Below are 15,554 nucleotides of genomic sequence, written 5' to 3'. Positions count from 1 at the left end.
TTATTTCTTTTTCATTCAGATTGCTAGAATAAGGTCTTTTGTTTTCCTGAACAATTTCCATGCAATCCTGTTAGTCATAAAACCCCCAAATGCCTGGTTGAAAAGTCACATCCACTAATAGGGGCAATCATGTCTAATAGGAGCTCTGATTCATTTCCCAGATGCAAGCACACAAACCACAGTTCTGCTTACTCCAGATCTCAGATGCAAACACTCAATAGCTGAGATGTGTTTTGCCACTGAGAGGACTAAAACATCTCTAGACTTTAGAAATGCAGAGAATCCAAAGATGACTTTAATGTTCGTTGGAAAATGAATAACAACCAAGACTTCACACTGGATACTCAAGGAAGCCTATTTATCAGTATCATTCAGTGTTGAGATTCTGTCAGCTGGGCCTAAATACGTAGTGCAGGCATTTCATTTTGTTGTGTTTTTTTTTTTCATTTTCTTCCCATTATTGGATTCATTTTGTTGAGGTTAACCTTGAACTGATGAGAACTGAGTTCAGTCTTGAAAATAAATTCCATTGTTTATCTAGTATTTTTTTAGCTCAATGAACTCTATTGAGGCCAGTCTACATCTTGAGTATAGGTACAGACATTGTCTACACGTGTGAATCATAAACTCCCAGGAGTTGTAGAATTCCCATTGGAAGGATCTCAAGTTTGGAGATAATGCTATTCCCGTCACTTATGATGGTAAGCTCCAATGTTCATTCCTGTCACTTATGATGGTAAGCTCCAGTGTTCTTGCCAGGGTAGAGAATAGAAATGAAAGATTGAACCTGTTGTTTGATGAACAGCAATGAAAGAATGGTGAGACACAGCAATGGTCTTAGTGTCTGGAAAAAGGAAGCAGTGGAGTCTGTGACAAATGGCAGGCCCCTTCTTCAGACAGAGTCAGTTGAGACTCAGCTTTGCCTATCATTGCTCTGAAGGAATGCCAGGGTTTTCAGATCATCTAATGTTCTAGTGTTATTGTGAACTTTTCCAATTTGTAAATATCAGTAACTTCGACTTGTTTTTCCCTCCATAAAAAAGGGCCAGACTTCATCCATATGACAGCTGCATCTGGCTAATGGTCATCTGCTCTGTTTAGCTCTATGAGGGCTATGTTTGAGAGCTCTTCTTTCAATTATAAAGAAAATAATCTTAGGGGGAAATAAAGACATATCAACAACTATCTTAATGTAAGAGCAAGTTGAAAGATTCTAGCAGCAAACACTGCAAACAGAGAAGTGGGAATGCTCTGCTTATAAAAGTCACCATCATCACAGATGGGCTTTGCAGATACAGGGCAAAAGTGGCAGTGAGGGCCCACATATTGTACATTTAATAATTTCAGGTTATGTACCAAAATTTCATTGAGTAAAAAATATTCTATCCCCCATTCCCTCACAAATATATTTTCATAATCACAAAGTAAACAGCATATGCAAATCTACAATATTAATGATGTCTGCAAGCTACTGAAGACAAAGTAATTTCTTTAGCACTGTGAGTGTCTGGTTGTTTGATATGCTTTGGCTGTGTCCCTATCAAAATGTAGCTCTCATAATTCCCATGTGTTGTGGGAAGGACCCAGTGGGAGGTAATTGAATCAAGGGGACAGGTCTTTCCCATGCTGTTCTCGTGATAGTTAATAAGTCTCACGAGATCTGATGGTTTTTTAAGTGGGAGTTCCCCTACACAAGCTATCTTGCCTGCTGCCATGTAAGACATGCCTTTGTTCCTCCTTTGCCTTCCACCATGATTGTGAGTCCTCCCCAGCCATGTGGAATTGTGAGTCCATTAAACCTCTTTCCTTTTTAAATTACCCAGTCTTGGGTGTGTCTTTATTAACAGCATGAGAACAAACTAATACGGTGTTCGCTTCATGGACAGCAATATTTAGATGACTAAAAATTAAAAATGCATAGCATATAAATTGAATAGTAATGTGAATTTTTTTGGTATTGCAAACTATTTTTCCTCTGCAGCTGTCCTCTGCAGCTGCTGGGAAGACTGGGCAAGGGTTTGAGGCCCTTTAGACCCAGAAAATGGGGCAGCAGGAAGAAAGACAGCACTCTTGGAGAAGAAGGCTCCACTATGCAGGTCTGCAGCAACCTTGCAGCAGCCAAGTGTGGCTGGCTAATGTGTCATTTCTCTCATCCAAGGGCCACTTAAATCATGCTGCACATCTAAGCAAGATCCGTGTCTGACATGACAGGGACACAACACAAATTTTTTCTTCATCTGGACATGATCTCTTCTTGTTTAGAGGACATTAGGGAAAGAGATGTGGGCAAGAGTTGAATTTTGTCTGTGCAGGCTTTGTCATGGGAATGGATGTGGAAGGTCACAGGCAGCACTGCCCCAGCACAGAATGTTGGGTTTTCAGGGGCAGAGGTGCTCATGTTCTCAGGTATAACTTTGTTTGTGTGAATGTGTGTGTGTGTGTGTGTGTAGGGGTGTGCCTGTAGGGTTGTGTGTGTGCATAGGGTTGTGGGGCAGGGGCTGTCATTTGTGTAGGTGATACGGTTTGGCCTTGTCCCCACCCATGTCTCATCTTGAATTCCCATGTGTTGTGACAGGGACCTGGTGGGAGGCAATTGAATCTTGGGGGAAGGTCTTTCCCGTGCTATTCTTGTGGTAGTGAATAAGTCTCACAAGATTTGATGGTTTTATAAGGGGGAATTTCCCTGCACAAGCCCTCTCTCTTTGCCTGCTGCCAACCTTGTAAGACATGATTTGCTCCTCCTGAGGGCAGGTCTTTCCTGTGCTGGTCTCATGATAGTGAATAAGTCTCATGAGATCTGATGGTTTTATAAAGAGGAGTTTCCCTGCACAAGCTCTCTCTCTGCCTGCTGCCATCCATGTAAGACGTGACTTACTCCTCCTTGCCTTCCACCATGATTGTGAGGCCTCCCCAGCCACATGAAACTGTAAGTTCATTAAACCTCTCTTTTTTAAATTGCCCAGTCTCAGGTATGTCTTTATCAGCAGCGTGAAAACAGACTAATACAGTAGGTGTGTATATATGTAGACGTGCCTGCGTAGGTATGTGTGTGTAGATGTGTACATGTGTAGATGAGTATGTATGTAGGGGTGTATGTGTGTATGGTTGTCTATTGGGGTGTGTGTATAGGGGGTTGTGCTTGTAGGGGTGTGTGTACAGGGTTGTGTGTGCAGGTGTGTATGTGAGTAGGAGTGTGTATGTATGTAAATGTATGTATGTAGGTGTATGTGTAAGGGTGTGTGTATGTATGTAGATATGTGTGTAGGGGTGTTTGTATGTGTAGGGGTGTGTGTAAAGTCGTGTGAGTAGGGGAGTGTATAGGTGTGTATGTATGTAGATATGTTTGTGTAGGGGTGTGTATAGGTGTGTGTGTGTAGGGAGGTGTGTTAGGGGAGTTGTGTAGGTGTGTGTATAGATGTGTGTGTTGGGGTGTGTGTAGGTGTGTGTGCATAGGGTATGTGTTAGGGAAGTGTGTGTAGGGGTGTGTATGTGTGGTGTGTGTGTACAGGTATGTGTAAGGGGACTGTGTGTGTAGGGCTATGTGTGTGTGTAAGTGTGTGTATGAGCATGTGTGAGTATAGTAGTGTGTGTGCATAGGGTATGTGTTAGGGAAGTGTGTGTGTAGGGGTGTGTGTGTGTGTGTAGGGTGTGTGTTAGGGGAGTGTGTGGGGGGTGTATGTGTAGAGGTGTGTGTGGTGTGTTAGAGTGTGAGTGTAGGGCTACGTGTGTGTGTAGGTGTGTGTATAGGCATGTGGGCATAGGGTGTGTGTTAGGGGAGTGTGTGTGTTGATGTGTGTGTAGGGTGTGTGTTAGGGTGTGTGTATAGGGGTGTGTGTGTAGGTGTGTGTATGGGTGTGTGTGTGTAGGGGTGTGTGGGAATAGGGTGTGTGTTAGGGGAGTGTGTTGGTGTGTGTGTAGGGTGTGTGTTAGGGTATATGTGTAGGGGATTGTGTGTGTAGGTGTGTGTGTAGGGGTGTGTGTAGAGGTGTGTGTGTAGGGTGTGTGTTAGGGGAACATGTATGTGTGGGGTATCTGTGTATGTGTAGATGTGTGTATAGGGGTGTGGGTGAGAGCGTAGGGGTGTGTGGATAGGGCATGTGGTTAGGGAGTGTGTGTAGGGGTGTGTGCGTGGATAGGTGTATGTATAGGTGTGTGTGTTGGGGTGTGCGTGCATAGGGTGTGTGTTATGAGTGTGTGTGTAGATGTGTGTATGTAGAATGTGTGTGTGTAAGGGTGTGTGTGTGTAGGTATGTGTATAGGGGTGTGGGTATGTGCATAGAGGTATGTGTGTAGGGTGTGTGGTTAGGGAGTGTGTGTAGGGGTGTGTGTGTGTATAGATGTATGTATAGGTGTATGGGTTTGGGTGTGTGTGCATAGGGTGTGTGTTTGGAGAGTGTGTGTAGGGTTGTGTAGATGTGTGTGTGTAGGTATGTGCATGGGGTGTGGGTGTGCGTGTAGGGGTGTGTGTGTAGGGTATGTGGTTAGAGACTGTGTGTAGGGGTATGTGTTTGTGTTAGGGTGTGTGTGTGTAAGGATGTGTGTGTGTAGGTATGTGTATAGGGGTGTGGGTATGTGCATAGAGGTATGTGTGTAGGGTGTGTGGTTAGGGAGTGTGTGTAGAGGTGTGTGTGTGTATAGATGTATGTATAGGTGTATGGGTTTGGGTGTGCGTGCATAGGGTGTGTGTTTGGAGAGTGTGTGTAGGGTTGTGTAGATGTGTGTGTGTAGGGTGTGTGTGTAGGTATGTGCATGAGGTGTGGGTGTGCGTGTAGGGGTGTGTGTGTAGGGTATGTGGTTAGAGAGTGTGTGTAGGGGTATGTGTGTGTGTTGGGTGTCTGTGTGTGTAGGTGTGTGTATAGGGGTGTGCATGTGTATGATATGAGTCACTCTACAGTGCAGGACCCCAGACAGGCCTCCCCTTTCTTGCCTGAAAGAGGGGTATTGCCGTGGGAGGATTCTAAGGGCATTTCTTGACTCAGTGAAACTTTGTCCTAGGGCCCTGGAGTACCTCACCCCATTCCCGGGGATAGGGGAGTGTAAGGACCCAGCACACCCTGCGTTCTTGGCTTAGGGTATGAAGTTCTTCCAACACAGATGCCAGGAGATGTGGCACCAGTGCTTCACTGCCAATGGGAACTTGCAGGCAATGTCCACCCTGGGTTGTGTAGGGGTGGCATGCCGTCTTAACAAGCTCCTTCTAATCATAAACACTGTTAGTTAAAGGTAGGTTTACAACCAAATTCTAAATGCAGCAGTTCATACTCTCACACAAAATAGTTTAATCTTTAAAACATTTTTTTTCCAAATTAATGTTGATGAGACAACAGGACATACTAAGGAGAAAACTCTAGAACTACCTTTTCTGAATTAAATTGTTTCACAGGAGTTAATAAATTTTTACTCTGACTTAAAACCAAAACAGGAAGAAACAGACCATTTATAATTTGTCATCTGTGTGTTAATGCAAGAAATATTATGGCAAGGTCCAGCTAGTGCAACCATTAGTGAAAACTTCAATGTAAATGAATATACATTTATATGTTTTAATGAGTTTGAACAAAATAAGATATGTACAAATCATTTGTGTAATTATCTGCAGTGATTTTTTTTTTCTAAGATGGAGTTTCGCTCTTGTTGCCCAAGCTGGAGTGCAATGGCAAGATCTTGGCTCACTGCAACCTCCACCTCCCGGGTTCAAGTTATTCTCCTGCCTCAGCCTCCCGAGTAGCTGGGATTACAGGGGCTACAGGCATGTGCCACCATGCCCGGCTAATTTTTTGTATTTTCAGTAGAAATGGAGTTCTACCATGTTAGCCAGGCTGGTCTCAAACTCCTGACCTCAGGTGATCCGCCCGCCTCGGCCTCCCAAAGTACCGGGATCACAGGCGTGAGCCACCGCGCCCAGCTGACAGTAAGATTTTTATTGATCGCCTTTAATATGCATAGTGAGCATGAAATAAGAGAAGGTTTAACTAGTTGGTGTCAGATGTTGAAGGGCATGAACTTCACGTGCCTGTAGAAAACCACATTCTTTCCCTGAAGGAGGCTTGGGTGCAACAGGTCTGTGTTTGCCTTTTCACTTTGCTTTAACTACTGTCTACTTCTTTCTCTTTTTAAAAGACACATTGTTTCTTTAATAAGCTAATTCCTTCAGTTCAGGTTTGCTCTGGCCAGGGAGACCTTCCATTATCTTAAAGTAATTTTGCCTTAATTCTGCTCTGATCTATTAAGTTGGCTTCTGGATTTACTCTCAAAAGGCAGTCTCAACCTCACTCCTGTATTGAATTCTTAGAGATGATACCTCAGCATAACTTTTTTGTGTATCCCGGTTTTCAATGCAGGCGATGATATGTAGAGCATCAGGAGTCAATGTAAAGATTTTCTCTAGATTGACTTTTCTGTATATTCGACTTCTTTTTCTAGCCATTTTAAAAAATTAATATTACAACCATCTTAATCTTTAAAGTCACTATTATGTAAGTTTTCATCCTTAACCGGAGATCTTGGAAGACTTAGGGGTCTTGGAAGTCTCAGGCACGTTGTGTGATGCTTGTCTGTAAGTTAAAACAAGAAAATGGAAAGAAAAGAAACAGAACTGGTCGGGCACGGTGGCTCACACCAGTAATCTCAGCACTTTGGGATGCTGAGGTGCATGGATCACCTGAGGTCAGGAGATCAAGACCAGTCTGGCCAACATGGTGAAACCCCATCTCTACAAAACTAAAAATTAGCCGGGCATGATGATGGCTGCCTGTAATCCCAGCTACATGGGAGGCTGAGGCAGGAGAATTGCTCAAACCCGAGAGGCAGAGGTTATAGTGAGTCGAGATCACGTCACTGCACACCAGCCTGGGTGACAGAGTGAGACTCCATCTCAAAAAAAAAAAAAAGAAAAGAAAAGAAAAGAAACAGAACTGCAGCAATGAAACAACTCTCTTGTTCTCATCAACAAGTGTGAGCTTTGGGGAGAAGATAGGATCTGATACTGGTTTCCCATTTTCCCTCTCCCACAACATTTTAATATGGGTTTGTCCTCCCAGGAGGGGACTGTGGGAGCAGGTCATTCCACCTCTGACAACAGAATAATCTTAAAGTATCACAACAGCAGAGTTGAGGCATAATCTTTCTAGGCCACTGGAACTAGCCCTCCAAGTGTTCTCCTAACTGATATGCCTAGAGTGAATCCGATTGGAACAGGAAGTCGGCCTGCCTGTGCAAAACTGACCCATCCAATCCTGGCATGTTGACGGCCACTTACTCCAGCCTTAGAAATATGCCTGGCATGTAGATTTAGGGACAGAAATAATTAGCTATCAGAACGAATTCAAAAACTTCTTTTTATGAAACTAATTCATTTAAAGTGCTTATTTATAAGCGTGTCTATATTAGCATTCTTTTAAACCATGATATCAATTTTAGTCTATTGTTAACCTAATGAGCACTAAAGAATCTGCTGAATTCAGCAGACATTTATTGACTATTTTACTCCCTGCCAGGCACTGTGCTAGGTGCTGCATAGAATGATGTGATGCATTTTTTAATTTTAATTTTATTTTATTTTATTTTTGAGATGGAGTCTCACTCTGTCACCCAGGCTGGAGTGCAATGGTGTGGTCTCGGCTCACTGCAAGCTCCACCTCCTGGGTTCAAGCGATTCTCCTGCCTCAGCCTCCCCAGTAGCTGGGACTACAGGCACCCACCACCACACCAGGCTAATTTGTATTTTTAGTAGAGATGGGGTTTCGCTATGTGGGCCAGGCTGGTCTCAAACTCCTGACCTCGTGATCTGCTGGCCTCGGTCTCCCAAAGTGTTGGGATTACAGGCATGAACCACTGCGCCTGGCCAACGTGATGCATTTTCAAAAAGCAAGCAATCTAGTATGGATGGCGGAGGAAATATAATTGGATAAATACACAAATCCTTTCCTTCTTTCCTTCCTCTTTTCTTCTTTTCCTCCTTCCTCCCTCCCTTCCTCCTTCCTTTCCTCTTTCCTTCAACTCTTGTTTAGTATTTACTCTGTAGCAGACACTGAGTCTATATTGGAGAATATATTAACCATATTTTCTGTTTTCTAGAACTTATAATGTGATGGAGAAGAAAAACAATAAAAAGTGAGAAATGCTTTAAAGTGCAATTTCAGAGTATTTTATGTAAGGAGAAGAGTGAGTGCCCGCAGAACGGTTGTTCTATCCAGAATGCGCTCTGCGTGGCAGGAGCGGGAAGTCACTTCATGTCTCCTTCACCTTTGTGAAGCGGCCTCAGATTCCTTTGCAGGCGGAGGCTTTGACCAGGCACAAGGGTTCATTGATATGGTTTAGTTGGCACTTACTCTTACACATTCTGTTGCTTCAAACAGAAACACTAGTATCTTTCTCACCCCTTTCAGAGAGAGTTTTTTTTTTTTCTTTTCATCTAATCTTCCAAAGCATTCTATTCTGTGCAGATGTTGGTGGCAGGATGTTAGAAAATTCCCTGGCAAAAGACTGAGTCTGTCTTTCTGACAAATATAAACAAACAGCCAAATGTGTAGGAGGGACAGAGTTGAAATAGCTGGAGATATTAGGCTGTTTAGTTTTTAATAGAATCCTGGCCTTTCTATCAAGGTGGAGTTGTCATTCTTCCATGCTGGGATATAGGTAGAAAGTGGGTTTTCTTTCAGCTGTTGTAGATTTGGGGGAAGAACAACTTTTTTTTTAGAACACCCTGCCTTCAGGGCCTCTCCGTTGCCTATCAAAAGTATGATACAGAAATGGGCAAAATCTGAGAAAAAAAACTATCTTACATTTTACATTCTACAAGCCTTTTCTTTTGGGACTTTTTTCTCCAAGTGATCATAACAACCTTACAAAACACAGGAACACAGAAACCAATCCAGAATAGATTTTGCAAACTGTATAAAACAAGTCTGCCAGAAATCAATCACCCCTTTCCACTTAAACAAGAAAGAGTGACACTCACAGTCTTACCTTCAGAAAATTGTACTGACTAATGAGATTCTAAGTTGTATTGGGAATGATCTGTATCTTAAATTATGTAAGTTGAGGAAACCATCTGTCCGTCACCTTTAATCACACACGAAAAGAACAATAATCATATCTGGTACTCATCATCTACATTATATTTGTCAATGTTTTCATATATGGTATTTTATAATATGCTTTGAGATAATAGCTTCACATGTCATGTTGGTGATATATATCAACAATTTGAATTCACATCATTTAACAAGAAAAGTGGGCTGAATCTTACCGGACAATAGTTTCCTTTTCTTGGGGACAATTTTCTCCCTCCCTCTCTTCCTTTCTCATCCATCTTTCCTTGCTCTTTCTAACAATGGGATGACCAGCGTGAGTGAAATAATACTGTTGAACCAGGCAGGGCTTAGGGGCCTGAGACTGATGCAGCCTCTCTGGACCACATAAAACTGGGAGATAACTTAAGTAAAGAGAAAATACAGTGAAGACAGACTCTACACTTTCCAAAACTAAAATAGTTTATTTTATTATAAAAGTGATAATATGACCATTTAAAAAACGCAGACAATACTGTGAATCATAAAGAAGAAAAAAATCACTTAGTAATTTCTTAGAGACCACCACTGCTACATTTTGAAATCTGTTTCCAGAATTTACTCCATGTTTACATATTTGTGTATATAATTCTGAAAAGGACAATCTGTAATTCAAAACAAAAAATATCTTAACATTAAAAAAAATTTATACCAATAAATATAGACCTGTTTCATCATTTTTTATTTTATTTTTAAATTTTATTTATTTATTTAATTTCTGAGATGGAGTCTCTGTCATCCAGGTTGGAGTGCAGTGGCACCATCTCGGCTCACTGCAACCTCCACCTCCCAGTTCAAGCGATTCTCCTATCTCAGCCTTCACAGTAGCTGGGACTACAAGCATGTGCCACCACACCGAGCTAATTTTTGTATTTTTAGTAGAGACACGGTTTCACCATGTAGGCCAGGTTGGTCTTGAACTCCTGACCTCAAGAGATCCACCCACCTGGGCCTCCCAAAGTGCTGGGATCACAAGCATGCACCAACCACCATGCCTGGCCTTTTTTCATTGTTTTTAAATGACACATAATGGTCTTTGCATAAATCTACAATAATTTAATAGCACCCCTACCAGTGGTTAATTCAGCTTTTGATATCTCTTATTTGCAGTGATGCTGTGGAAAGTTGAACTCAGAAGTAGAGAGTAGAATGGTGGTTAGGAGGGGCTGGGATAGGGGTGGGGATTGGGGAGAGTTTGGTAGAAGGATATATCCTTCTACCAAATGTCAGTCAAGTGGCTAAGTACAAGAGATCTATTGTACAACATGGCGACTATAGATAATAACAATGTACCGTATTCTTGAAACTTGCCAAGAGAGTAGATTTTAGGTGTTCTCACCACAAAAAAAAAGATGTCTGTGGAGTAATGCATGTGTTAATTAGCTCAGTTGAGCCATTTCACAATCTATACATATTTCAAAACAACCTGTTGTACATGATAAATATATACAATTTTAATTTGTTAATTAAAATAAATAAGTAAATAATGTTAAAAAAATAAAAGCAATGCTCTGAACATTCTTACATACACACTCCTGCACTTGTCTTTGTATTTCTTTAGATCAATTTCTGCCTGTGCATTTACTGGATCAAAACTTGTTGACATTTGAATTTTGATTCATTTTGCCAGATGGCCATCTAGAGAGGTTGAAAAATTTGTAGTTCCATAAAGAAGAGCGTGCCTGATGTTAATCCCAGGCAGATGGGAGAAGACAGCATTTAAAATTTTATACATGGTGGGGAGCTTGAGCCTCTTCAGTGTGCTTTGGATGCACTGATCCTTCTGAGCTCTCAGGAATAGCTCTGCCTTTTCCAGAGCTTTCACCCCTGGAGGAAGAACGCAATAAGTGCACCTAACTTTCTCCAGATTTCTTCCTTATCAGGAGGAGGAAGTCATGAAGGCTGGGCGCAGTGTGGCCTGGGAGACTGGGTAGTTTTGCCACTGGCCAGGTGAGATTTTGTCCTGGTTTTGTGTGACATTGCTCGTGACAGCTTAAACATCTTCTTGCACAATCACTGTTTTACTCGGTGCATACTACGTGCTTGTAAAAGTATCGCAAAAATAGTTTGGGAAGATTCATACTAAATAAACAATGATTTTCTTCTGGAGGGTGACATTGGAGGGGCAAAGGTAATTTTATGTTTAATTTTTTAAAGTGCTATTGAAGTATTCTAAAGTGTATTTGGGATGTTATGATTTTTATATATTAAATGAAGTATTTGTTGATTGAATGGACTGGATTTTTGATGGTGGAGTTATTGTAGGTTGACGATAGGGCAACTTCTTGTTGGAAAAAATAGAAATACAAACAAAAAAATCTCTTATTGAAAAATCAGGAATAAAAATTTGTCACACGGGTAAGGATGATCATACTGTATTCATTTTCCCTCACAAACTCCACACTAAACAAATATATAGGCCGGATGCGGTGCCTCACGCCTGTAATCCCAGCACTTTGGGAGGTCGAGGTGGATGGATCACGAGGTCAGGAGATCGAGACCATCCTGGCTAACACGGTGAAAACCCATCTCTACTAAAAATACAAAAGATTAGCCGGGTGTGGTGGTGGGCGACTGTCATCCCAGGTACTTGGGAGGCTGAGGCAGCAGAATGGCGTGAATCCGGGAAGCGGAGCTTGTAGTGAGCCAAGATTGAGCCACTGCACTCCAGCCTGGGCAACAGAGCAAGACTCTGTCTCAAAAAAAATAAGGATAGGACAGATATCTAAGAACTAGGGATACAGGAGAATAAAATACATGCAGTTCTTGCATGGTCTATTGAGAAAGATCAGATATTGTTCAATTCATTTCATGTCCCTGAATACTACAAAAGGCAATAATTATAATTAACATTTAGTGAGCAATTGCTGCATGCCAGACATTATTGTTTAAGGCACTTTATGTATAACATATTTCTTTAATTACCATAACTACCCTGAGATCTGGGTATTACCAGATTGTACAATTTAGTAAGAACTTAGGCAGTGAAAGATTAAGTAATTTGCCTAAGGTTATATGATATAATCAATCAAATCTGAGCTATTATCAACTATAAGATATATGTACTATTAAAATGCTGCCTATTAGCCATATAAAATGCCACTTATTGAAAGACTAACTTCAGAGATATTAGCGTGTAAAAAAAGTCCATATTTTGTTCAGTGAAATATGGTAGTTAGCAAGTGTTTACACCTGTAATGTGAACACTATGTCTGTCTCTCCCAACAATACACTTCTGAAACTATGCAGTTACGTTATTGACAATTAATCAACATTGCATGCGTGATGCTTGCTTCTATTGGAGTCCCTAGCTAATGTTATTCTACAGAAACTTAAGGGAAAACTGGGATTGTGGACCAAGTTAGCTAAGCACTCTTACAGAGATTCATCATTAATCTAAAACCCAAAGAGTTAATAAAAGTAAGCCAAGAAGATAAATTAACAGCATTCTCTGTATGCAGAAGAATATCGTGTATTAGAAGAAGCAGAAAGAATCCTCACTGACGGATGTTGGGAAGTGGGGTGGAAGAGGGGTGAATATGAGAATGGTGAGGTCAGGGACTCAGGGGGCATAAGGAAGATATATTTTTTAATGAGAGAGACTTGGAGATACTTAAATGAAGATGGAAAGAATCCAGGAGTAAGGAAAACGTTGACTGCACAAGACAGAGAACAGACACTCATACTCTATGATGACTGAGCAGGTGAGAAGAACTGGGATGGGAGCATACAGGAAAGCGGTGGCTTTCAATTCAGTAGAATATTTCTTCTAGGCAACAAGAGCGAAGGAAGAGAGCACGTGAAGTGCTGGGAACAGTCCACATTGACCAACAATAAATTATGAATATTTCTGAGGGTGCACCAGGGCTGGATGGCATCAATGTCGCCCACACGGTTCTGCACAGGTGGGAGGCTATGCATCATTTTAAGCTTTAGGTGATAAAGACCTGGACCCAGTGATGATGGCACAGACAGAGAAGAATGGAGTGTTTTTTTAGAAAATTAGCTTTATGCCCTAGTTTCTTCAGTTTCATTCCCTCCTAAAAACCAGCCAAAATACAACATTCATTGCTTTGTCTTTTCACTCCGACTTCTGAGTATCAGACTTGCCCTATTTTTGTAGGTCCTGAGTCCTTCCAGTTTCAGCTCAGATGCTATATGCTTTCTCTGTTTCTTCTCTGCTACACTTGGAAGTAAACATGCCCTCCTGTGAGGTCCCTCACATTAGTAAGAATGTTTTATGTTACTTCTTTTGTGTCCTCTTATTTCTTATCTCAGTTGATAATGATTCATGTTCCAGTTATCTCCTTCATGACTTTACAAAACCATGATCTCTGGGGCCATCTTTCTTCCTCCATCTTTGCACCTGCCCCATCATAGCTGGATGTGGTACTGCTAGGTTAGCACTTGTTCAACCAATTGGACATGGGCACTTCAAATATCATGTTGAGTGCCTGGTTTGCTTGTGAGAGGAAGAAGGAGGAGATTATCAGTGATGATTCTTAGGTTTTGATGCCTCCTTTGGAAGCATCTTCTTTGATTTTTCCTTTGGAAGACCAGAAGGCAGATGATTGCCACTGGCAACAGCAGAAGAATTTGGAATAATGGTTTATGGATGGAAGGTATACATGTATTTTTGGCTTATGGTTGCATTTGGGAAGACTTTGACACTAAGATGGGAACCGGATTTCTGATACTACATTGGATGACTGCAGGCAAGGGGACTTGTGCCTCGGCAGACAGAGCATCTGGTACAGTCACACAGCTCACCTGCACACCCAGGGGAAGCCAGGCTAATCCCTCTACCTCTCCCAGTCTGATCTCCCTCACTCTTCCAATGGAGGTGATGAGGATGTTAAAAAAAAAACCCACCTTATCTCAGAAGTAGTAACAAAGAGGAAAGAAGATGAGTTTGTAAAAACACCTTTAAAAGCTTTATAAGTCTTAATATGTCAATAGTTATTACTATGAAATGTCCAAAAAATGATTTCCCTTGAGGAACAGAGTGAGCTTTGAAGCCAGATGCCATGGTAGTCCCCACCTCCAGAAGTAAGTATGTTAGTAAGTGTGAATTCCTCAAGACAGTATCTAGAAGTTGATGAGCACTCAATAAATAAGAATAAAACACTTCCTACTATGCTCATTGTTATTTATATATGGATCTGCAAATTGGATGAGAGTATAGTAGGAGCATCATTGTATAAAGTCTTGCTGATTAAAAGAGACAAGAAACAAGATCTAATTGGGGAAATTTCCTCAATTGGGTTATGTGAGAAGAAGCAGCTCTCACGCACATGGTGTGTTTTCTTAGAGCCAGCTCTAATTAGAGCTCAAAATCACCCACTTTCCTCATATGGCTCGGGGAAATATGGCCCTGTTTTCTCCCTCTGGAGGCTAAGGGAGATGTTTTTCTCAATCTACAGAAGAGACAAATAAACACAACCTGGGTGTGGCAGAAGCACCCCCTGCTCGGGCTTACCTTCCTTGGTCCCCATCCAGGAGAGAACTCAGAGGACAGGGCCTTGCTTTATGATTTCTGATTCTGTTCTCCAGAGTTGCTTCCTTTTACACTAGGCAGGTTTCTAGGGAACTGGGCAGCAGGTGTAGGTGGATGACTAGAGGGAAGCTGCGGGAAACAGGCAGGCGAAGCCAGCAGTGGGACCGGCTGCCCTTCTCTGACTCTCGACCCAGGGTGGGTGGCATATCACCCATAGGAAGGACCTCCGAGGCCCAGCGAGGTTTCCCCAGATGCTGTCAGCATGTAACCTCTTGCCATGAAGCAGTAAACGAAGACCAGCTGGGAGCTTGCTGTCCCTATAAGCTCTCACCTTCAAACAGGGAAGCTGGCTGACAGTTGTTCTGCTAAATTTAGCCGTAGACTGGGAGTCCAAGCAAGTGCCTATGTGGCCAAATGAGTAAGCGTTGGCCATACGACTTGTTTTGTCTACAGTGATCTAGAGAGACTTCGAATTCTGCTTGGCTTCAGCAAGCTAAGCCCTTTCAAATTCACTATTTCTCTCACAGCCATTCTGTTGTGAGCAGGAGATAAAACAAATAGTAACCTTCACTTCCTTTCATCCAAGGATCAATGTTTTAAAAAGGGAAAAAAAGCAAAGCAAAACAAAGCATCTCTAGGCAACCGGTTCAAAAAAGAAAAAAGGTTCCCGTTAGCAAGGCATATGCCCAGAGCACTTGTGCTGTTGCAGTATATGTGTTTGCTGTTTTGCTTTATGATTTAACACGTCCTTCTGTGATGAGATTCCCGTGAATATGTTGTTAATTGCTTCAAATTCACCAGATTAGGGAAGCCAGCTGTCTTCCCTAATGTGTTAGTTATTTTTATGTGTCAACTTGGCTAGGCCACAGTACCCAGATAGTTGGTCAAATGATGTTTCTGTGAAGGTATTTTTAAAATTTAAGTTCAATTAAATCACATTTTAATTTTAAAATTTAAATCAGCAGACTTTGAGTAAAGCAGAATAC

General features: G+C 41.7%; 1 long non-coding RNA gene across 1 annotated transcript; it reads right to left on the bottom strand.

The window, feature by feature from the left end:
* Positions 1–276: 276 nt before the first annotated feature.
* Positions 277–14,855, bottom strand: LOC129049701 (uncharacterized). The gene is made up of 5 exons (XR_008512959.2): positions 14,551–14,855; positions 10,365–10,427; positions 9,251–9,425; positions 8,968–9,063; positions 277–787 (listed from the first exon to the last, which is right to left on the bottom strand). It is a non-coding gene; the product is annotated as an uncharacterized LOC129049701 (long non-coding RNA).
* Between the last annotated feature and the right edge of the window lie 699 nt (positions 14,856–15,554).

This window comes from Pongo abelii, chromosome 14 (genome assembly GCF_028885655.2).
Source record: "Pongo abelii isolate AG06213 chromosome 14, NHGRI_mPonAbe1-v2.0_pri, whole genome shotgun sequence".
NCBI classification, from domain to species: Eukaryota; Metazoa; Chordata; class Mammalia; order Primates; family Hominidae; genus Pongo; species Pongo abelii.
Note: the sequence above shows the minus strand (reverse complement) of the source record. Positions and strands in the feature narration are given on the sequence as shown.